This window comes from Anastrepha obliqua, chromosome 1 (genome assembly GCF_027943255.1).
Source record: "Anastrepha obliqua isolate idAnaObli1 chromosome 1, idAnaObli1_1.0, whole genome shotgun sequence".
Lineage (NCBI taxonomy): Eukaryota > Metazoa > Arthropoda > Insecta > Diptera > Tephritidae > Anastrepha > Anastrepha obliqua.
The window spans coordinates 114,749,763-114,775,623 of NC_072892.1; the positions used below are offsets into that span (position 1 = coordinate 114,749,763).

At 36.3% G+C, this 25,861-nt stretch overlaps 2 protein-coding genes across 3 annotated transcripts in view; one reads left to right on the forward strand and one right to left on the reverse strand.

Moving 5' to 3' along the window:
• Positions 1-20,285, reverse strand: part of LOC129235733 (caspase-3-like) — a 65,803-nt gene extending 45,518 nt beyond the window's left edge. The window contains exon 1 of one of the 2 annotated variants that reach the window (XM_054869742.1): positions 20,195-20,285. The gene's annotated coding sequence lies outside the window, so the exon portion shown is untranslated. Of the gene's footprint in view, positions 1-20,100 lie in introns of both variants that reach the window. The other variant, XM_054869741.1, reaches the window with a different exon arrangement.
• Positions 1-25,861, forward strand: part of LOC129236756 (uncharacterized) — a 137,030-nt gene that overhangs the window by 32,451 nt on the left and 78,718 nt on the right. The window lies entirely within an intron of this gene.

Consider the following 25,861-nt stretch of genomic DNA (forward strand, 5'->3'; position numbering starts at 1 on the left):
ATTCACCAGCAGCTTCCATTTGATACCCATACTGTACATACACATCCAAAGGTTACCCGGGTCCACGTTTTGACCTATATCTCGAGACCCCAGTCACGGAGCGGCATGAAAAATACTCTGTACTAAAGCATTCACCAACAGCTTCCATTTGATACCCATATTGTACATACACATTCTAGGGTCCACGTTTTGGTCTCTATCTCGAGACCCTAGTCACGGAGCGGCATGAAAAATACTCTGAACTAAAGCATTCACCAACATCTTCCATTTGATACCCATATTGTACATACACATCCGAAGGTTACCCGGGTCCACGTTTTGACCTATATCTCGAGCCCTATCCACCAATAGGTATCCAAACTATACGGAAACCATCTTCAATACCTTCTTAACTATGTGTGTAAGTTTGGTTTAATTCGGTGCAGACACGGCCGGTTAGCGAACACACACAAAAAGTTGACTTTATTTTATATATAAGATTTTTTTCAGTTTGTGTCCGAAAAATCCAAATATCTTACGGAACCCTATTTTTTCCAAAATAAAATGTAATCCATGTTACTCTTGGATAATGTAGTTTTTGAATGGTGAAAGAATTTTTAAAATCGGTCCAGTAGTTTTTGAGCCTATTCGTTACAAACAAACAAACAAACAAACAAACAAACAAACAAAGTTTTCCTCTTTATAATATTAGTATAGATTTCAGTTTATTTCCTTAGTACTGAAATATCGATTTTTTTCCAATTTTGAAAGTTATGGAAGGTGGATTTGGTTATTAACCTATTTTGTTTATTTTCAATACAAAAATGCTTGTAGTATACCAAATTTTTTGAGATATTTCAATATTTGTTTGAGATTTTTGCTGTACAGGGCAAAGGTCAGGGAATGAACAGACAGACATAAATAAAATGATATACAGATGTGAGCGATTTTATGTGACGTGATCCAGGTATTTTGAACATTATCGTCAATTCTTCTAAAAATAGGTTTTTTATTGGCTATAAGAAGTAAACTCAGAAAGCTTTGAAAAAAAATTTAGTTTTGAGATTTATTAAGGGGTCAGTCTACTTTGGAGACTCGAAAAAAAGGCTATATTCGTGATTTTTTTTTGAGAAAACTATAAATGATAGTAATATAAAATTTGTTTGATTTATTAAATAAAGTCTTAAAATTCAGAAATAAATTTTTTTTTATTCAATTTTATAGTATTTTTAGTAAAAAAATAGCAGTGAAGCGTAACGTCTCAAACATGGGTTGGTGAGGCAGCTCCATCAGAACTCAAGAACGGCTTGTCTGAAACAAAAAAATCAAAATGTTTCAGATTCAGTAAGATACTGGCTACAAAATGACCCTCGGATATTAGGTTTTAATGAAGACAAAAAAAATGGCTGATAAAAATGGAAAATTTTTGATAGAACGGTTTTTTTTTCGCATATTTAAAAAAAATATATAGTAAAAATTTAAAATTTCAAAACCCCCGAGCGTCAATTTGGTGCAAATTATGTCTAGAATAGGTGATCCAAATTTTATGAAAATCGGTTGATTAGTTTTTGAGATACAGTGGAGCTAGATTTTGAAAACGTTGTTTTGAGAAAAACGCGTTTAAAGTTTTTATACGCGCAGGTAGACGAAATAAGGTACTGATGTTCAGGTAAAAAAAAAATAGTTAGAGTGCTCGGATTTTCTTAAAATTTTTACACAATATTTCTGGATATATATACTTTCAAATTATGCAAAAAAAAAAATTGAAAAATTTTAAAGTGACAAAGTAGACTAACCCCTTAAATGTTGTAAATTTTGGTGTGTAGTCTTTCTATCTCAATAATTTCGAGGTTGTAAAAGACTTCGTTTATTTAGGAACCAGCATTAACAATATCAGCCTTGAAATCCAACGTAGAATCTCTCTTGCCAACAAGTGCTACTTTGGACTAAGTATGCAACTGAGCAGTAAAGTTCTCTCTCGACGAACAAAACTAACACTCTACAAGACTCTCATCATGCCCGTCCTAACGTATGGCGCAGAAGCTTGGACGATGACAAAGATTCTGCGTAAGACGGCGAAAATCGCAGACGATGGAACGACGAGCTGTATGAGCTTTACGACGGCATAGACATAGCGCAGCGAATAAAGATCCAGCGGCTACTTTGGCTGGGTCATGTCGTCCGAATGGATATAAACGCTCCGGCTTTGAAAGTATTCGATGCGGTACCAGCTGGTGGTAGCAGAGGAAGAGGAAGGTCTCCTCTGCGTTGGAAAGATCAGGTGGAGAAGGACTTGGCTTCACTTGGTGTGTCCAACTGGCGCCGGTTAGCACGAGAAAGAAAGGACTGGCGCGCTTTGTTAAACTCGGCCAAAATCGCGTAAGCGGTTATCGCGCAAATTAAGAAGAAGAAGTCTTTCTATCTCTCGGTTCTTTTTAGCATTTTTATTAATTTTTTATCATAAGAAAGATGTTTTTGAAACAAAATTAAAAAAAAAAAGAAAAAATATTTCTTAAAAAAAATTTTTTAAAGGATTTTTTGAAAAAATATATTTATTCAAATATAACTCGTACAGTCATGGGATCACTACTATCAGGGATCACTTGGCTATTAATTATAAAAATAAAAATAAAAATCTGACGAGGGCTGTTTTTCAAAAAGTGCAAAAACAAAAACATTTTTTTTTTAATTTAAAACGAAAAAATTAAAAATATTCCCTAAAAACAATAAAAATGTTTGTAGCAGGTACATTTGACTTAAACCAAAATATAAAATTTATAAAAATAACCGAAGGTCATAATCATCATTGTTTGGCGGTACCGCTGCTTGTGAGTCTTGGCCTGTTGAACAGTACACCTTCATGCTGCTCAGTCCGTTGGCCGTTTCCTTCCAGTACCTCTATTAACGTTGTTCCATATCTTCATTTCATCTATCTATCTCGATCTTGGTTTTCCTCTTGCTTTATTTGTGTATGCATTCGCCTCTAATCGTTTCCTTTGCTCTCTTGACCTGTCCATTCTCGTAACGTCCTACATTTTCGCCTTTAATTAGTTGCTCCAGTTCATCATTTCATCGTGTGTGCCTTTCGTCTTGCGCAATTCTAACTGCGCCAAACAGAGCTTTCCTTTCTAATGTTTGTAGTTTTGTCTTATTTTTTCCATGTTTCAGCTCCGTAGCTCGTGACCAGTCGAACTACGGTTTTATATAGTATCAAGGTTTTATTAGTGTTGCGTATGCCGTTTTAGCTGATTGATTTCGATTTTCTATAATAAGACTCGCTATATTAGCTATTGTTGTCCGTTTGCAGCCAAGATGTATGGAACTGCTTGCTTTTCGATATTTGTAACTAACCGAAGATATTTCACTTAAAAACAGCTTACCAAAATTTTCAACATTAAATAAATTTCAAAATTATTAAAATTTTTTCAAACTTTATTCAGTTTTCTTCTTATTAAACTCATGCCTCCTAGTGAGTGGAACAATTTAACGACAATGACCATGTATGACTCATCTATCTCACTATCTTTTCATTCTGAACACTTTTCCAAGCATACATAGCCAAATCCACTAGTTTATCCTTTGAAAGAAGTTCATATTTGACGTGAAGTGAATATTTGACATCTTTCTATGTCATAACGACGCGGCGATAAAATTGCTTGCTCATAACACAGGGTCTTTCAAGTTCTGAGTTTTCTTTTTAAAATCAATTAAAAAGCGTATTTTGGCTGGAAATTCATTATATCTTTGTTAACATACGTAGTAGAGGGTCCACAATTTTTGAGTGCATGCAAACCTACGAATGTCGATGCTTTGGGTGAACATTTTAATTTTTTCATTTTGCACTGAATGTTAGCTGCCGAAACTGCAATAGTTTCTGGTTTATTCATCTAAACTCTATTATGGAGATGCGCCCTCAGCAAACAATCCAAAGGCGTTACCGAAAGGCGTACAAATTTTTGCAAAATATCGTGAAATTATTCCTTGTGTTGCATGCCACATCTTCTTGGTGAAATCACATATCGGTACCAAGGCCCGTACTATTAATAATAGCTCAAAAAATCATTGTTATCGCATTTCCAGCTGCATTTTCGCAGAAAAAATGGACAAATTCGACCAGCAAACTGACGTGGGCACCAACCAGAGGAATGTAAAGGCTGCTGCACAAATTGTCAAGGATTTTGCAATACCCAACATTATTCTCTCTGTATAACATTTTCTTATTCCGATGTCTGCTGAATAATAACGACCAAAAATGACGACAATACACGATGATCCAGCATTCACTACTTTCAGTGGTCAACTATTTTCGTAGTGGATTTTAATTCTATTATTTTCATACGGTTCTCGATACAAATCGCACTTATTTTATCAAATAGTAAATTTTCCACTTAACATCTATCAAAAGTGATGCCGCCTGCCAAAACGAAAAACCCATAAAAAGATACAAGAATTTTAAGGACCTTGTACATATACAATACATATACATATATATATTTATATCATGTTTATTATGTTGATAGTTGCTAATATCGACAATGAGAATTTGGCTTATTTAAATTTTTGTCGAACAACTGTTATTCCGATAGCCAGAATAAAGCTGATTATTATTGCTATTAAGTTTGACTGTTCCCACACCATGTTTCTTAACTCGTTTATATTTTCCGTTGCATACATACCCTACATACATACGTCTAATATTTGGGGCGCATTTGAAATTGTTCATTTGTGCGGAAATAACAAATACAATAAAGGAATAACGTCAGTAATGTCCATCAATATGTTTGTGTTTAACAATCTCGTTTTTACACCTCAATGAATTTGAATATTGTATATACATACAGGGTGTGCCAAATAAAATTTTTGGTCACATAAATTGAACTTAGATATTTTAATATTTCCATGTATTAAAGGGTTTTCCAATAACAGGCCACACAAGCAACGAAACCATTCATCTTTTACGGCAAAAGTTTCCGGACCGTGTTATCTCTCTAAGAGGTGATTATTGATTATTGGCCACCGAGATCTTGTCATTTAAGACCTTGTAATTTTTTTCTTTGGGGCCACGTGAAAGATAAGGTCTACGCCAATAGCCCAGGGTCGATTCAAGACCTCAAAGATGTTATTCGTGAGGCTATCGAGGACATAGGGCAGCCACTTTGCAATTCGGTAATGGAAAATTTCATGAAAAGGATATTGTCCCGTAAGTGTGGTCGTGCTGGTCATTTGCCTGATGTTATTTTAACGGCATACCTTCCTTTTTATAATGAAATAAACATCCGATCATTCATATTCAAAAATAGCCTTTTTCTTTGAACATCAAAATTACACCTCTTATTTAAAAAAAACGTCTGCCGAGTCTAAGTGGTGTTAAATATGAAGGTCCCTCCCTTTTGTCGAACATCATCAAAACGCACGACACAAATAAGAAAAGAAGCTCGACCAAACTCCCAAAAAGGATGTTAGCGCCTTTATTAGAGAGAACAAATATTCCAATTATTTATGGCAGACTCTGCCAAACAAGAGCTCTCTTTCAAGATCTTATTGAGGATTTCTACCTCTAACTTGCGCATGACTTGAGCGATATTCGCTGAAAGAGTATGCGGCGTTTCTTGATTACTCGCATCATAGCCGCTTTTAACCTTAACGTTCTAAAATTGCAGCTTTGAGGCAGCCATATTAGTGCCAAAGGGTAATCGAAAAGTATTTCCAGTATAATGCTGAAAAAATATAGCCAATAATAAGATTACATGAAACACATCACAAACTGCCACTTTTCGCTGATGAATTAGTTTCTCTAAGCGCAGCCTTTCCGACATGGGATGGAGCTCAAGATGTTGGTATTTGTACCATTCTGTATGCTCGTGGATATTAAATTCAATATCAAATCAATATTTCTAATATTAGTTAAATTTAAAATATATATTTTTTTTGTGCATTTGCTGCAGGCAATTTAAAGCACCGCCTCTCTTCGTGAGTTTTAGGAAAAAGGTTTTGAATCTCGGTAGTTGTATTTAAGGGATCTTAAAATTACCAACTCTTTTAAATGACACTTTTATGTTTTTGGTTTTTACATAGAATACTTTTTTGAACATCAGTAAATGTTTGTTTGCGATTATATTTTATATATAATATATTTGGCGGATACATCCCTTTCGGGTGTTTGACCGAGCTCCTCCTCCTATTTGTGACGTGCGTGTTGAATGAAGAGACCTACAGTCTCAAGCCGACTCCGAACGGCAGATATTTTTTTATGAGGAGATTTTTTATGGCAGAAATACATTCGAAGGTCTGCCATTGCCTGCCGAGGGGCAACCGCTATTAGAATACATTTTTCCGATTAGTCATGAAAAATTGGGTGGTTAATATGAAAAAAAAAAACACACTAAGAATTTTTTTGGTGTAGAGATTGCTGAAAAGTATGTCTTTCCTGTTATTTCAATTTACCACGATGTTCAACGCTTGTACCTTTTGGCACGCTTTGCGCAGAAACCTCCAATTTGATATTAATTTTTGGAGGCTAAACAAAGCAGGGATGAGATGGAGAGGTGTCGGCCTTGAGCTCCACAACCATTGTCGAAAAAAAAACTCACGCACCGCTTGTGATTATAAATTTTTAAAATTTAATTTTAACGAATTTTAATAAAGATATAGTTTATTATTTATTAAAAGCCGTATGAATGAAAGTTCGTAAGAAAGAAATTAAAAAACATCATTAAATTTCATCAAAATTCCCAACTTTTTAATTAGAATATTTTAGAAACTCTAGAATGTGCAGTTTTATAACCGATTTACTTTTAGTTTAATAAAGTGAAAGTTTAAAGTACCTCAATAATCTTGTTGATTTTGGTAAATATCTTTTGCTATGGTGTTGAATTATTCCTTCATATAAAATACTTTCTATAGGATACAGTCAACAAAAAAACTCTTCAAAATCAACTGGATTTTTGAAGCACCTCAAATTTTCAATTTATTGTACTATAATTCAATGGCTTATAAAATTGCTTACTCAAAAGTTTTCTAAAAAAAAGTTAAAAATTTTGTTGGAAAATTTTATGAATTTTTCTGAATTTCTCGCAATGTTTGGAGATTTGGCTAATTTTTTTGCGTTGTTCGCGCAGCATCGACCTTCTAAAGGTGTTTTTTGGTCGACTGCGACCTCTGCTACCTTATGGGTTCCAGTTCAGTGCCATTCTCGTGATGCTATCTGGTGTCTCATATAGGTTTTATTAAATAATGAACTAAATTTTTATTAATTATTTTGAAAATATTTTTTATTAAGAACTACTTATGTATATGCCCATATTCCCACCATATCCCACCACAGCCGCCCACCACAGTTTAACAGCAAAGAATAAATATTTTTCACTACTTACGTCGGACCCCATCGCCGTATGGCTTTCTGAGTGATCACCACTCGGTTGGGCTCGTGCTCGAAACCCACTGTGGCCAAGAAGCACTAAAAGTTTGAAACAAGTTATTTCTCATATCGGTCTCCCCGAATGCTTGAAATTTTTATATATGGAAGAAAACACCCAACACCGTTACACAGATTATGTTAAAAAATATTAGTAATGTATGTGGAGATCGTGCATTTCACTGTCAAAATATTTGCAGAGTTCTTGGCATCACTGTTTTAACATCAACTGTAATTTTCGTAATTTGACAACTTAATTTTCATTTTACAGCGCGATTTGTATGCACAAATACAGCGATTCGATTTGTTTGGTGCGCTTTTGAAAATTAAATGTTAAGGCAACGAAAAGCCTGAATGAAAAAACGTGACAAAATCGAAACAGAAATTTGACAGATATGATATTAAGACACATTTTAGAAACCAAATAAACACAAACAAATTAGACTAGCTGATCTACTGCTGCTACCTGTTCGTTGCAGAAAATAACACGTCGAAAAGATATAGACTTTGACATTTAATTTTTTAATTTAATTTTATGTACCTATAGACCGCACCAGATTGCTTAGAATCAAATATTTTCGTGCATCTAATCCCTCGCCTATAACATAAGACAACTGGTTTGAATTGTCGGAACTGTAGGCAGTGGAAGACTACTAAAAAGGTTGTCGGCATTTTTTGCTGGCAATAATTTTTTACACATACTCGCTTGAACGAGTAGAAGTAGGCAGAACAACAACTCTTTCCGCTCTATTCACTTCGTGAAGACCTTCAAACCGGTTTGGAATAAATGTCATTTTAATTCAGAAATGTTGCAGGCACACACCGGCATTCGATACGTACAAAACTGGTTTTCTCGGCAGCAGCCTCCAGCAGGAATCAAAACTCGTACAAATAATTTTATGAACAGCTTTTCAAAATACATTTGCCAATTATGACACTGGCAGCCAAATCTTTACTTAAAGGCAATGAATTCAATTCAGCTCTGTTGAGGGTTACTCTGCGCGCGGTATTTTGCGTTTGAAGCAGTCCAATTTACTACTGGGTATGTAGCGCATTAAACTGATATTGATACTTGTATTTGTACTGAAATTGGATTCTACTCGCAACGCCAAGGGCCTTTAATCATGCCACTCAAGTGTTTTGATGAAATGCATATTGAAGACGCGGTAGTAGAAGCGGCAAAATACAAATATAAAGTATTCATGTGTGTGTGCGTGTGTAAGTGTCTGTATGCATAAAAATGTTTACTCTTTGAAATGCCATTTCACACACACACACATATCCATATATTTACTTTGCGGCATTTGTTAAATTAAGGGTTTCATTGGTATAACGGATTTATTGCCACTTTCAACGACTTGGTCTTGGCCTTTCAATTAGTTTCATTAAAGCCTTAAAACTATTTGTGGCAGAAGTGCGATGAAAGTGGTAAAGGGCAGAAATGTAATTTCAAGTGAACTTTGTTGTTGTAATAATATTTTATAGGATTGATTGGAAATTTGTGATGTAATGGGCAACCAATTTTAGAATTGAAATTGTATTTGAACTTTCGTCAAACAGGAATGGTATATTGGACATTTTACAAAGGAGGTCAGCTAAATATGCAGGCCTCCAAATATGGGCGATTTCAATAGAACAAATAATAATTTTTAATATTTACTTCAATAGAATCTTTAATATACTTTTTTTCTTATGATAAGGTGATGTGAAAATGTCATGAAATTCAAAGCTGATATTTTTATCAGGTTGAAATTTCCGAAGCAACTATCCTGAGTCATTTGAAGTCGTTTAAGTTGTGGGCGATAATCGTCTGGCCTGTACCGAATATTTGAAGTCAACAGGAATACTATTCAATGTTTCTGTGACCCCGAACGAAATACCAAAAATATCGCAATCGGAAGTGCTTCAGTTGAAAATGAGCCAAAATAGTCGATTCCACGCCTTTAAACGGAATTGAGAATCTTTCAGTCTTTAGAGAACTTGGCTTAGATCAGAGCGAATACTCCTAATCATTTGAATTCAAATGCAAAAAATTCTCCGATCGGGCTCTGCAAAAGTTGCGTTATTTGTGAGATCCAAAAATTTACATAATGGAGAGGTTGAGTGGAGGACAGAAGAATTTTTTTTTAAGCACGCAGTACATGATGGCTTAATATGAGTATAACTTTAAATATTAGGTTTCTGCCAAACGGTTCATTGGTATTGGATATGCCTCAGCATGAACAGGTCAAGTGCTAAGAATATAATAAAGAAATGTGGTGAAGAGTATGCGGACTGTGAATGAATGAAAATGAGGTATACACTTCGACCCCACCTTCACAGTACCACATTCAAACTAAGCCACCTCAATAAATCTAAGATGGAGCTAGGTTGAGCTCAGCATATATGCCGTTTTGTGCCGCATCCAGCCGAGATATCCTTCTAATCCTTCGCATCAAATCCGCTATAGCATCACATTCGACAAGAAGGTGCGTTGAAGTTTCACTGAAACGCCAGGACCCAGTGGATAATATCCGCAGCTTGTGCTGGGCAATGTAGAGAGACCTATGAGAATGCCAGTGCGCATTCGGGGCTCGTCCTGAGGGAGAGTTAAGAGTTGCTTTAACCTCCTTTGATTACTGGGGGTATAGTAAGGACTTCGCCCGGCGTTAAGTTTGGTACCAGCTCACATTTTGTAGCCTTAGCTCTTTGCCTCTAAGCTCCTCTTTGATGGTGTATTGCCCTATAGCAAAGAAGTGGTCCGATTCATATTAATAACGAGACCGCAACCTTTGCAGCCACTGTATCTGCTACTTTGTTCCCAGGTTGACACCTATGTCCTCAAGCCGTAGTAAATTTAATTTCTCGATCCACTCAAGAACTAAAAAGCACATAACCGCATGACAAGGCTTTGAGTGCCACCTGATTGCAATTCCCTCATTCTGGAGGTTTCTATCTAAGTTGATATCTGCATATAAACAGATGGCGTATACTTGCGCCTGGAAGATGTTGGGAAAACCACCAATCGGCACAGGCCGCTTTGTTTTGGGTCTATGTAATCCAGCCCTTATGCTTTCAGGTGTTCTCGACCCACCTGTATACCAGTGTATGGTTAACTCTTGGAGTTTCATGTCGACAGCTTGTGAACTCCAGCTTACTTTATAGTCCAGTTCGATCCTGAACTTATTCTCAAATTTAATAACCTTAGGGATATCATTCCTGGATAGCTGGGCAGGTGTGCGCTACCGGGTGAGTTTGAGTGAGTTACTTTTATTTGTGAAAATTGGAATTGAGCGAGAAACGAATTTTATACCAAGCTTTGTCTATGGATGTTGGAAGCTCATATAAATCAAAATGTGAGGAGAATCGGAGTAATTATTTCGTTCATTTTTTTTTTGTTTTGTAAATTTGTACACACGTGTAACTTTTTGCGACTTAAGGTCTTTCAGTATTTCTTCTTCATGGTTTGGGATAAGATTGAAGTTTAATACTTTATGAAGCGTTACTGCAGGTGGACACAATCCCCGCAATCTTTTGATTTTTTCTATGTTTTCACAAGCACAAGTAAACTGCAGTCGCGAAGCATATTGATATTTTTGGCTGTTAGTTGAGTCAAGTGCCTTGTTTGGGGAATGCATTAAACACCGATAGCGGCTTTATGGGAAGAAGACATCTGCTACCTGTTGGGTTTTTCCTGCCTTTCTCTTCGCAGTTTTTGGGCTAGGGAGTTCCCCTAGCTCACACGTCGTAATTTTTTATTGCCAAAAATAGCACAATAATCATGCCCCAGCCACCGTATTTATACAAGTAGTTCCTGGCCTGAACTCCTGCAACTTTTTTTTGTTCTCAAAACCGAAAACATTCATGAAAACTGGTAAATTTGCCACAATAGAGGTGATAAAGATTGATTGAAAGATTGAGCTCAAGGTTTCTATAATAAGAGAATTAGCGCAAATGCATTAGGTCTGAGAGGAATTACTTTGAGGTAGAGAAAATGAATGTTGATAAATAAATAAATGCTTTTCGAGATAAAAAGTCCTTCCTCTATTATGTTTTTATGCTCTGATATTATTTATCTTAAGACATTCAAGAACTTAGTTTCTGTATATAAATCTGTAAACTCATTTTTTAAACCTACTTCAATTGAGTTTCTTTCGAAGTATTCGTATTCATACGAGTATTTCTACTCATGGTATAAAATTTGGAAGAAGTAAATTGAGTTATTTTTTGCATAGTAAACGATTGTTAATTTTGATGTTCTTTATTTTGGTAAAATGTTTGCTAGGAAAATAAATAGTTCAACCTCATGCTTTACCGGGAGAAATAGTAATATACAATTGTATGTAATTAGAATCCCATAAGAGAACAGCAAATGCAGTTGATGAAAATTACTCGTACAATACCTTTTTTATTCTATAAAAAAATATACAATAAATGAATAGCGCCTCTCGTGTTACGCTCTAATATGCACTTATGTATATTTTGCGACAATGTGTGAGTTATTGCTCTAAAAGCCTTATCGTTTGCAAAAGAGCAATAGCAAAAAGAGGAGAAATCAAATAAATAAAATGCGCCAGAGAGCAGAGCAGAAATATATCGTTGTGTAGTTTATCCAACAACCAGTGTTGCCAATTTACTCATTTTTGCGCTAAATATAGCGTTTTTCGGATATCAAAAAACTTCCGACACTAAAGTTGAACATTGCTTGTAATTTCGCTGCAGAATAATTTTTCAAGTTTTAATTATATGGTATTACTGTAGGTCCCTCCATTTGTGGAACAACATCAAGACGCACACAACAAATAGGAGGAGGAAAAATTAAAAAAACGTATAGACCTGTTGAAGAGAGCCGAAGATATTTTACTTTAAAAAATCCACACCAAAATTTTGAACACTGAATAAATCTTAGAATTATAACATTTTTTCCAAAATTTTTTCAGTCTACTTCTTATTATACTCAAGCCTACATAGAAACCAATTTTCAGAAATTGAGGACCATATCCAAAATAAATGGAATCTCTAATTTAATAAATGAAAATATAAACACGACAGTAACTTACTTGAAAATAACGACAACAAAGAGTATACAGATTTTAAAAGTAACGCTTACATTTTTCTGTAGGAAATTCTTTTGCTTGTGGGATGTTTCTGATTATTTAGAAACCGATAAAGTAAAATTGAAATGTTTTCACAGGAATTCCATAAATATTAAAATAAAAATAAATTAAGCTGATTTTATAAGCTTTTATCTTGGCAAACTGATTTCTGTTGCTATTGATATCATAGATGACTAGATGTGAAACTCTTTCATTTTGTGAGAGAGCGCGCCCATAAGCTCGTTTCAAAGCTTGGCAGCATTCACACATTATGGGATTTTGAACAGGTGATAGGCGAAATGGCGGGCTGCCAGAGAAAACGCGCCAAAAATAACTAAGGAAAGCAGTTCGTTTTTGCTTAATGGAAAAATGACGCGATTAAATATTTGTAATTATGTGTATTAAAATTAATTCAATTGAAACGTAAATTGAAGGGAGTTTTAGAATTTCCCAAAGCCTCTTATCTCCTTTTCGACTTCTACTTTTAATTAGTCTTATGTACATAATGTAATTTTATTGAAAACTGTGTGTTGGTTTATGTAAATTTGCATGTACGTAAATATTCTATGGTTGAAAAGCGTAGGTAAGGGAATTGAATTTGAGTTCGAGATATTTTACAAAGATTAAAGGTTATCTGCTTTAACTTATTCTGTTCGTTGTATGAGAATGTTTTTGTTTTTTATGTTACCCACTTTCTGTGATATATTAAAAAATCGCAATATGCCATGTATTTAATTATAACTTATGTTTTTCGTGTTCATTACTTTATTATTATTAAATTACTTTTGTATTTCAGTTTTAAATAATTTCATTTAAATATTAATTTTAAAATTTTTTGCTTATTTATGTACATATTTCATACGGATTTTGCTTAGTTTTAGTATATGTAGGTGTATATGAGTGATATAAAGCTATTGGGCAACCGCATACTAAATAATAACATCAATGGTGGTGTGAAAACTAAAAATACTCAATTTTTGTTTAAAAAATACCCAATTCATGTTTCTACCGGTGTGGCAATATTGCCGAATTTTATAAAATTCATATTTTTCAGCGCTCTCACGAGAAAAAGAGTTTCACATCTAGTCATCTATGATTGATATAATGAATAGTTAAACAATTAATAAATGCATACAATAGATAAAAGAGAGAGAGAAAGAGAGTGAGAGAGAGAGAGAATTGCTTAAATTTTTGCTCATCTAAAAATACCTGTGAGCGAAACAAACAATAACTTATATATGGGTGTGTTGTGTGTGAAGGTATATGTATGTATGTCCACTTATTTTGCTATTTAGCGGTTGATGTATTATTGTTAATACGAATTTGTGGCTGATCGCGCTTCCATAGTGCTTGGAGTTTTGGTTTATAATTCGAAAGACTGCTATGTTCGGGATTCACGGGACTCACTAGTTAGTAGGAGGATGGTTCCATGTGTAGAAGTCCACGCAAGTGGGGAAAGTTACTGATCGCCATTCACTTGGGAATGGCCAGGACGATTCTTCTGCATATGGTTCAAGCAGCTCACAACGGCCGGGATTAGCCCACGTATCCTCTGGGTAGCTTCCGAACACCCGTTCGGGAGTGAGCTAAAGTGAGAAGGCGAAACATTCCAGGATAGCTGGTTGTGCGTTGGGTTTGGGACCCGCCACTTAAAAATCCCCCCCAATGAAAACTTTAAAAAAGCCTCGGATGAGGCCTCCCTATACTGATGACGACCCCTGCAAACGAACTAAGGACTATGATTTGAGGGCATGCACCTGGAATGTCCGGTCCCTTAATGGGGAAGGTGCCTCTGCCCGGCTGGTTGATGTCCTCGTGAGAGTAAAGGCTGACATCACTGCCATCCAAGAGATGCGATGGACGGGGCAAGGAAAGAAAACCATAGGACCTTGCGACGTCTACTACAGCTGCCATGTAAAGGAGCGCAAATTCGGTGTCGGATTTGTTGTGGGAGAGAGACTTCGTCGCCAAGTACTGTCGTTCACTCCGGTGGACGAGCGTCTCGCAACAATCCGCATCAAAGCTCGTTTTTTTAACATATCGCTAATTTGCGCCCACGCCCCGACGGAAGAGAAGGACGATGCGACCAAGGATTCTTTCTATGAGCGCTTGGAACGTTCCTATGAGCGCTGCCCCCGCCACGACATAAAAATCGTGCTTGGCGACTTCAACGCCAGGGTGGGCAAGGAGGGAATTTTTGGTCCCACAGTCGGAAAATTCAGCCTGCACAACGAAACATCCGGTAACGGACAGAGGCTGATCGACTTCGCCGGGGCCCGAAACATGGTAGTCTGTAGCACCAGATTCCAGCATAAGAAGATCCACCAAGCTACCTGGCTGTCTCCAGATCGAAAAACGCGAAACCAGATCGATCATGTTGTGATAGATGGAAGACACGCTTCTAGTGTATTAGATGTACGTACGATCCGAGGACCCAACATCGACTCGGATCATTACCTTGTTGCAGCCAAACTGCGCACACGCCTCTGTGCAGCAAAAAACGTACATCTACCTTCGCAAAGAATGTTCGACATCGAAAAGCTGCAATCACAACAGACAGCCAGAAAATTCGCCACTCGACTCTCACTCCTGCTCTCGGAGAGCACTGCCCAACAAACCGGCATCCACGAACAATGGAGCAACATTTCTCGTTCTCTACGTACCGCCGCCGAAGAAGAAATCGGATTCCGGCGAGCCCGAAAAAACAATTGGTACGACGAGGAATGTCATGCTGCCGCAGAAAGAAAGGATGCCGCCTATAGAGCCACGCTGCGATCGGGCGCAACGCGAGCCATGTGGGATCGCTACAGAGAGCTGAAAAAGGAAGAGAGACGTATTATCCGAAAGAAGAAACGAGAGGCCGAAATACGTGAGTGCGAAGAGCTTGAGATGCTGGCCAACAGGAACAACGCCCGAAAATTCTACCAGAAAGTTCGGCGGCTTACAGAAGGTTTCAAGACCGGGGCGTTGTCCTGTAAGAACAAAGACGGCGATCTGGTGACTGATGTACAGAGCAATCTTAAATTATGGAGGGAACACTTCTCGAACCTATTGAACAGTGACAGCTGCGCATGTCACCGAGAAAGTGAAGATCCCGATACCCCAATCGTTGACGACGGAATTGTCGTTCCGCTACCCGATCATGACGAGGTGAGAATAGCGATAATGCGGCTAAAAAACAACAAAGCCGCGGGCGCCGACGGACTACCGGGTGAGCTATTCAAACATGGCGGCGAGGAGCTGGTAAGGTGCATGCATCAGCTTCTATGCAAAATATGGTCGGATGAAAGCATGCCTGCCGATTGGAATTTAAGTGTGCTCTGCCCAATCCATAAGAAGGGCGACCCTGCAATTTGTGCCAATTACCGCGGGATTAGTCTTCTAAATATCGCCTATAAGGTTCTAGCGAGCGTATTGTGTGAAAGGCTGAAGCCCACCGTCAACCAACTGATTGGACCTTATCAGTGTGGCTTCAGACCTGGAAAGTCTACCATCGACCAAATATTCTCAATACGCCAAATCTTGGAAAAGACCCATGAAAGGAGAATCGACACACACCACCTTTTCGTCGATTTCAAAGCTGCATTCGACAGTACGGAAAGGAGTTACCTGTATGCCGCGATGTCTGAATTTGGTATCCCCGCAAAACTAATACGGCTATGTAAGATGACGTTGCTCAACACCAGTAGCGCCGTCAGAATTGGGAAGGACCTCTCCGAGCCGTTTGATACCAAACGAGGTTTCAGACAGGGTGACTCGCTGTCGTGTGACTTCTTTAACCTGATGTTGGAGAGCATCGTACGAGCCGCAGAACTTAATCGCTCAGGCACAATTTTTTATAAGAGCGTACAATTGTTGGCGTATGCCGATGATATTGACATCATCGGCCTTAACAACCGCGCTGTTAGTTCTGCCTTCTCCAAACTGGATAAAGAGGCAAAGCGAATGGGTTTGGTGGTGAACGAGGACAAAACGAAGTACCTCCTGTCTTCAAACAAACAGTCGGCGCACTCGCGTATCGGCACCCACGTCACTGTAGACAGTTATAATTTCGAGGTTGTAAAAGACTTCGTCTATTTAGGAACCAGCATTAACACCGATAACAATGTCAGCCTTGAAATCCAACGTAGAATCTCTCTTGCCAACAAGTGCTACTTTGGACTAAGTAGGCAACTGAGTAGTAAAGTCCTCTCTCGACGAACAAAACTAACACTCTACAAGACTCTCATCATGCCCGTCCTAACGTATGGCGCAGAAGCTTGGACGATGACAACATCCGATGAAGCAACGCTTGGAGTGTTCGAGAGAAAGATTCTGCGTAAGATTTTTGGACCTTTGCACGTTGGCAACGGCGAATATCGCAGACGATGGAACGATGAGCTGTATGAGCTTTACGACGACATAGACATAGCGCAGCGAATAAAGATCCAGCGGCTACGTTGGCTGGGTCATGTCGTCCGAATGGATACAAACGCTCCGGCTTTGAAAGTATTCGATGCGGTACCAGCTGGTGGTAGCAGAGGAAGAGGGCGGCCTCCACTGCGTTGGAAAGATCAGGTGGAGAAGGACTTGGGTTCACTTGGTGTGTCCAACTGGCGCCGGTTAGCACGAGAAAGAAACGACTGGCGCGCTTTGTTTAACTCGGCCAAAATCGCGTAAGCGGTTATAGCGCCAATTAAGAAGAAGAAGAGTTAAAAAAAATTAAATAGGCAGGATCGGGATGAAATAATTTTTATTTGATGACAGAAAATGCTAAACTAATACAGTCCCAAACAAAACGGTAGTACATAAAAGTTTAATTTATTGTCTAGCAAAAACCATATAAATTCAAATTTCACACTTAATAAAATTAGAAAAATTTCACGAAATTTTCATCACAATTTCACGGTTTTTACTTAGAATTTTTATAAAATGTAAATAAAAAATGCTGACAACATAAAATAGTAAAATGTTATAAGTGTTGTGTATTCAAGACATTAGAAAAAATTGTAAAAAAGCAACGTAACTTTTTAGTAACTTCAAACTTGCACTTTATTTTACTAAAATTTAATAACCTATAAAACTGCGTACCCATTGATTTTAATTCTGAGTAAAACGCTTTAAATTTCGATAAAACCTGAAAAACTTGAAACTTTTATAAATTTTGTAGAAAGTTTTAAACTTTGATACATGTATGTGATATTTGTTCTAAAGGTACCTATACATTTTTTTTATTTGTGAAAATTAAAACTGGTCAAAATGCCGTATATTTTCAATATTTCCTATTGGTTAAATCGCATGTAAAAGACGGCCCTCGCACTTTTCCAAATTTCCCTACTTTCCCTGTTTCTAAACAAAAAAAAATCCTCCAATTCCATTCATCAACCCCAAAAACCTATCCTTTCCATCCTTACTCTCGCACAATGGTCTGCGCATTATTTTCATTGTGGCTGCCAAAACAAGAAAAAACAGAAAAACACTCAGTTACACATTGCATCAATGGCGATCGCGGTAGTAGCGCAGTCACACGAAATTTAGCGAAGTCCTCAACCATCTGTGCGATCCTTCTGCCAGAAAAATGTGAAACACAGACTGCGCTCCAAGAAGTAAGAAGGCGTTATTCCTAAGCAACGACAGGTGGGCATTACCACTACTTAGGACTGGTAGCAGCAGGCTAATCACCTACCCTGTCAGAAATCAACACAGATTAACGAAACCAACGCAAGACTGAGTCTTGTCGACGCACTATGCTCCCGAGAGGAGTGAACAAGGAAAAAAAAACAAAAATGTACCCAATATTCAAGTGACTTGTTTGATAAGTTACTATTTTTGCAATCATTTCAGGTGGCAGTGCTATAAAAAACAATTTTTTAAAGAAATCTTTCTTAAAATTAATTGCCTACGGTTTTTAGATCGTGAAATTTGTGCTAAAATGAGCTACATATATATTTTTATTTATTTATGGAAATTAAAATGTCATAAGAGAAGTAGTCTTGCTCAATGAAATTTGTAAGTTTTTTTGAAATTTGTGTGTAATAAATTTCAGGTGGTAACACTATAAAAAGTTTTTGTTTTGAGTGGTTTTTTTGAAAGTAAATGCCTTGCTATTCTTGCTGTAGTGCCTATTTCTTAGCATATTATTTTTTGTCAAGTACAAACAGGTGGCAACAACGTGTTACATACTAACTTTCTGGGACCTATGCGAACTTGCCGCTTTCTAAAGCAGTAAACAAATTTAAATTCACGGCAGTAGCATTTGAGTGTTGCCCTTTCGGAGAAATAAATATGTATGTACGTATGTACAAAGTATTTTTTTATACCACCTTAAGCTAACAAGTTTTAAAAAATACTTCAGCACTTTCAAAACTGCACTTTGTTATCCCAAAATTTAATCAGCTATAAAACTGCATACCAAGAATTTTTCTAGAAACTCAGACTATGAAAAAACCATGAAGCTGTGAGTAATTGAGTAATTTATAGTTTTTTGTCATAAAAAGAACTAAACTTTTATAAAAATAATAATGAGCATTTAGAAAGAAAAAAAAGGAGAAAACTGGTCACATTTTTTTTGCAAGCAAAATTTGAATCACTAATTTATTAATTGAAGAGTTCACTGAAATACGAGCTAGACTGGCCCACCTCTTGTATCTGAGCCAGAAGAATTTTTGATCTTAAAATGTCTTTGGCACATTTCACGAATTTTAGTGGAAATATGCACTACCACCTTCTATATAAATCTCGTTTTCTTTACGATAGTATTTCGATTATATTGGTTTTAAAGCTTTGTTTTAGAAAATGGAATATACAACTTTTTAGAATATACACAAAACCTTTTTAGAATATACAGATTTTTTAGTGCAAGTTCGCACAAGACGTTAATACTAATCTCTTTCATGGGGCTTGGAAATTCGCTGGCATTTTGTAGTTTTAAACTGTTTTCTTAGAAAAAAAATCATTTGAGTTCCCAATTATATTTGCATGATGAATGATAATTTCTGTAGAACTTAAGCAAATATAAATTTGAATAATTAAAGGCGTACATATATACATACATACGAGTATACATTAGAGTGGACCATTTTTTTTTTTTTCAAAATCAAGCTTAGCAAAATTGGCCGCTACATACAATTGTAAGAAAAACGCGCACTAGAGTATAACTCTAAAGTCAAGTCGAGCCCTCAAAAAAAAAAAAAAAAGCAAAACATAATTAACTTGAAGTTAATATAATATGAAGGGTTTTATGGATCAAAATGTTATGAGTGTTTTTTTTAACGAATTTGTACTTCATTATTTTTTGTGAAAAGCTTATGTTTGAATATTTATATCTTTTATTTAAAGGATCCCAGGATGACGCGATAAAGCAAATTTAATACAGTTGTTAATATTTTTATATGTAAATAGAATACAACTAAAACGTACAAAAAACCACAAACCACAAATCGTAATTGACTTTAAAGTTATGCTCCAATGAACTTTTTTCTTACAAGTTTATATGTATATAAACCGATTTTGCTGGGAACGATGCCGGGAAAAATCGTTTCATACACATTTACCCACTCTATTGTACATGCATACATAAATATCAGATTGTACGCATATATATATGTTCATTCACACATACACAGAACATAATGCAGCATCACTTTATCATACCTTGAACTTGAACTGAAAAACTGGAAAACCCAATGTAAAATGCGTACAGCTGTTAGGCTACGAAAATGATTGTCATTTGGTCTTTATTGCTTACTTTTAGGTTTTATATTTAATTTGAATTAAATTTTCTCACAAATATAAACTCGCGTGCTACTATTTACTAATACCCATGCGATGCAAACCGGTCGATAGTAAAAATTCAACTGAGCGCACTACTTGTGGCCAGACTGCCAAGAGTTGCAAGATTTCACAATTTTTTAGTAAGATACAATAAAAAATTAATATATGTATGTATGTATGTAGATAAGCATTGGTATTAGCTCTAATGTATGTACGTACGTATGTGTGCATGCATTCATGTAGTTTTCGCACTCATTCCGGGGAAATACACAAACATATATTTTTTATGTTTTTTGCGCAAAATAAAATTTTAGCAGTTCATTATTTTTATTAAGATATTGTGAATCACATTTTATCAGCCTGTCTGCATACATTGTTTTAACATACTTATTATACATCGCATACGCATTTTATGCGAGTGTTTGTATGTATTGTGATTGTTTAATTACACATTACGCCGTGAGACACAGCGCATTGATTCCAACTCAGACTGAAAGTGCTCGATACATAAAGATTTATGTATGGTTTTAGATTATTAAAAAAACTTTTTAAAGAGAAAAAACTGTGAAATGTGCATATATCAGAGTGAAATACTTAGTTTGCATTCTTGAAACTTCATGAAAAATATTTCTGTTGAACAATTTGACTCATTAATCCTCTCACCAAATGATATTTTTGACCATTTTTAGGTCTGAGAAAAGTGTGATATAGCTGGAGGGCTAAAATATTTAAAATAATTACTTCCCGCAAAATTTCACTAGGGTTTTCCTCAGATAATTGTAAACGAACCATAAGCTTAAAGAAAGTAAAATAACTAATGATTTTCCTAATAAAAAAAAAACGATCACAACGGCATTGTCTTGAGGGAACTATACATTAAATATGCAATTCAAAGGTTTTTCCCATTTTCTTTCGAATTAAAACTTCATTAGACCGCAACAAATTTTACGTGATAATGCAAAAAAGCGTGGGAGGTTTTGGCATATGAATCATTCTGAATTGAAATCATTTCGCCGCACGCAATGGCCCTCTAATTATTGCATAATATAGGGTTATTCAATAGGTGCGCCTCAACTTTTTTCCGATAGGGAGGGCGAACGACGCAAAATTTTTTATTTTTCGCTTGTCATTTGTAAACTTCATTAGTATACATATCATCATGGAACGCTACACACTTGAGCAACGATTGCAAATCGTGCAAATTTTTTATGAAAATAATCGTTCTGTTGCTGCTACTTTAAGAGCATTACGGCCATTTTACGGTCCATTTAACAAGCCGTCCCGTTTTGGGGTTATGTGAAGTCATTGGTCTACAGTAACAAGCCGGCGACGATTTGTGAGCTCAGAAACAATATTGAACGCGAAATTGCTGGAATTTCGGCCGATTTATGCAAAAGAGTGGTCGAAAATTGGGTTCAACGATTGGACTTCGTAAAACGTGCACGCGGTGGTCATGCAAAAGAAATCGAATTTCATACTTAAATGTATATGTTCAAACTCGATAATAAAAAAAAATTAGTTAAAAAAGTCAAACCGTTTGTGTTTTATTCAAAAAAGTTCAAAAGTTGAAGCGCTCTTACTGAAAAACCCTATATTTTAAAAGGTTTTTTTGATGAAGCAGGAAGTTGTGGTACTTATTCCGTGACTTAAGTAGTCGCCGTGGTTCCTGAGCCCACGATGTACAAAACGCAAAGCTGTGGCCAACATTAAACTATTCATAGGCTCTCAGAGAATGAGAAGGAATCAGCTGATTTGCTGACACAATAAATGTTATGGCAGTGTGTTGTTTACAATTGGGAAAAAACTGAGGTTGTGTTGGTGATATAGGAAAAACTCAGCTTGATTGCTACTAACGTTACTTCGTTGCCATCTAAATAACGACTGATTGGATGAGCGTAAAAATACGTGTGAAATGAGCGGGTACGTGTGAAATGAGTGAAATGTTTCGGAAATTTGTAATCGTTTTCTTCTTGGCTCCGCCTATTGTTCTCTTGGTCCCATTTTTTGTGCTACTCCTTTTATTTAATCCTGATTAATCGCTTACCTTATGAATCGAGCGACGATGGTGTGTGCCACTTTTGATGAAAGCTTTTCTCGTGCCTAAAAACAATCTCCTATTTGATACGAGTTGCTCACTTTCGGCCAGGAAACGTTGTCATGTGTTTGAAACGAGGTTCTAATTTTTGGCATGGAAGAAGGATCACGTTTCTCACACGTTGTTTTAACGTAAAGTGTTAAACTTTTCTTTTCTGTGTACTCTGAACCTTTTTTGGACTTCATTCTTCAACGAAATCATAGTGAGTTACTATCTGAGTCGAGGCTCAAATTTATTGATGAAGCCAATCAGTAAATTTGGTCATTGTAAGGCGTTTTTCAATAGGTGCGCTTCAATAGGGAGGGCGAACGACGCAATATTTTTTATTTTTCGCTTGTCATTTGTAAACTTCATTAGCATACATTTCATCATCGAACACACTTGAGCAAAGATTGCAAATCGTGCAAATTTTTTATGAAAATAATCGTTCTGTTGCTGCTACTTTAAGAGCATTACGGCCATTTCACGGTCCATTTAACAAGCCATCCCGTTCGACAATCGACCGTCTAGTGAAAATATTTGTATCTACGTTTTCGCTACATAATGCTCCGGTGCCAGTGAGAGCAAGAAGTGCACGAAGTGTTGAAAATATTGCTGCCGCCAGGGCTTCAGTTCAAGAAGACGCAAATGTGTCGCTCACACGACGTTCTCAACAATTGGGCCTTTCTGGGTCGTCATTGTGGCGAATTTTGCGAAAAGATCTGGGCCTACATCCGTACAAGATCAAGCTGACACAAGAACTGAAGCCGTTTGACCATTTGAAGCGACGTCGATTCGTAAATTTGGCTGCAGATCAACTCGAAAATGATCCAGATTTTTTCCAAAAAATCATCTTCAGTGATGAAGCTCACTTTTGGCTCAATGGCTTTGTCAACAAGCAAAATATGCGTTACTGGGCAGAAAGCAAGAAATTAGTTAAAAAAGTTAAACCGTTTGTGTTTTATTAAAAAAAAAAGTTGAAGCGCTCTTACTGAAAAACGCTTTACAATTTTCACATAGTAAAGAATATATACAAACACATATCTACGACAAATGCAAAACAGCTGATTGCTTGACACTTGCCATGAGCTTGCCAGGAGATAGACTTCGGTTAAAATTTTATAAATTCTGACTAGGAAGAGTAACTCTTCCAAAAGTGCTTCCAGATACAGGGTTTTTGAGTAAAGAAACGACTTCCTGTGAGTTCTGACTAAATTTTGTAAACCAGACTCGTAAAAGAATATACCAAATATGAGCTTTTGCGATGACCATCGTGCAGATAAGCGAAAGCTTCCCCCATTTTGCGGCAGGGAACTATTAAAATAAAAATTTCACATAAAATTCGTCATCAGTTCTAAAACATAAGTCGCGTCATGTTATCGAAATTTATTTTTTATTCTTAGATGAAATGACAATTGACTTGACATCTGAAAACTATCAACATTTAAATTTGATATAAAATTCGTGGTTAATGTATTCTAGAACCTAAGGGGTAGGATTTTTGGAAGGTTTCTTTTTATTTTCTGAGAAATAAAGAATGTCAATAGATCTGACTTTCAAAGTACAAATTTTTTAGTGTACTTGAATTCTGCATGACCAAAGTTTAGTATAATGAAATTTCAGTCAGATCGAAGCACTCTTAGTAAACTTTTGCGAAAGATATGGTCTTGCCGACTATTGTGGGTTGCTCTATTTTAGATACGTCGATGAGAAAATAAATCTGCCTATTATCTATCTATATTCTGAATCGAGACATTTTGAGCAGTGAAGGAGAAGAATAAGAAACAAATAAAAGTTTTAACTGGGCATTTTAATATTAGTGTACAGTATTAGTACAAAAATATAGTATCTCTTTTGAATTTACCGAAAATTAGTATATTTAAATTAAAAAAAATTAGCCATGCATGTACCGCTAGAAGCAAAGCCCTAATTTAGCTGTATCGCAGACAGTTTCGTATTCAAGCAACGCATTTGGGGCAGCATCCAGCAAGTACCGTACTCATTACGCATTTTATCAAACAAATTGATATTTAGTCTTTACATATTTTTATTTTATAAGTTTTATTGTATTATATGGCCACTCGAAGCAATTTCCCATCGCAAGTAACGGGTTTTCCCAACTTATTATCGGGAAAATGTTTTAGAAGCTGCTTTAGAGCCGTGGACACGCAAACATTTCGGTCGTAGACCATAGACATTCCAATAGGACTCGGCACCGTCTCATATAGCTGGTGTAAACCAAGAATGGTTAAAAAATCATGTTCCACACTTCATTTCGTCCACACAATGGCTTTCGAATTCGCATCTGGTTCATTTTGGAGAGCAAGGTGAGGTCTAAAAAATATGCCAGTATGGAAGCGCTGAAAAAAGCGATTATACGAGAATGGGCCAAAATACCTGAAGCATGCAATACATTTTTTGACTATTTGAAGACTGTAGTGAAGGCAAAAAGTGGTCATATCGAGCTGAAGCGAATATATGTTAAAATTGTAATAATTTTTGAACAGTTTTGTCTTTGAAATCAATAAAAACTGATTTCACACACAAAAGTTATGGTTAAAAGTTATGGATGCGTAACAAGTATTAGATACAACTAAAGGCACAGAGACTTGCTGACAAGTTTTGACAATTTATTTGTTCCTTATTTAAACTTAATTCTACTACAAAAACCATATTAATCATTGCTTCAAACTTTGTACGAATTAAAATAAACTTTTAAAAATTTTCATCAAAATTTCAAACTTTTTCAGGCGAGTTTCTATTAAGATTTTTTTTACACAGTTTATAGCCCATTGAATTTTAATATAATAAAGTGCAAGTTTATAATTTTTTCTTCTTACAAAAAAAATCTACAGCATTCATTTTATGTATAAGACTTACAAGAGCAAAATAAATATAAACTATATATTTCGCATAGAGAATTTCAAATTCAAATGCAAAGCTTAATTTATTATGGCGACTGCAAGCGAGCTTGAGTAGCTGTGCGGCCCACCGATAAAAAAACGGATAATTATTTCGTTCCATGGAACAAAGGCATTCGTATCAGTTGAGAGGTCAGTAACGAAAAAATGTAACTAATAAGTCGGTGTAATTGATGAGTACTAAGTCTTTATGAGGCTTACTAGGAAGTGTTCACATTGCAGCGTAGAAAAATTAACAGCATGTGGGCGACTGTAATCAACTGTTAGTGCAGCGGCTGCATTACTTGCGACAACTGCGCTGCTTGCACTAGGTGCGCAGTCTATTTCGGCTGCATAATAATGTAGTAGGTAATTGAAAATTGTATCTATGATTTAAAAGCAGATAGCATAACATATTTAGGGTGTTGCTCAAGCGTCCAAACTGTGTTTAATACGCTCTGAGCATGTCCACTCAATTATTAGCACCCTAGTCCTACATCAACTTTGACCACAGATTCTTTGATACACCTTTTCTTTATACATTATCGGTGGTCTCATGTCCTGCAATCTTGACTTGTTAGCCAACACATTATTGTGTTTTCCTTTGCAAAAGCTAAAGGTTGGTAGAACATTCCTTTACTAGACTGGATGGGTTTGTTTGCTGGGA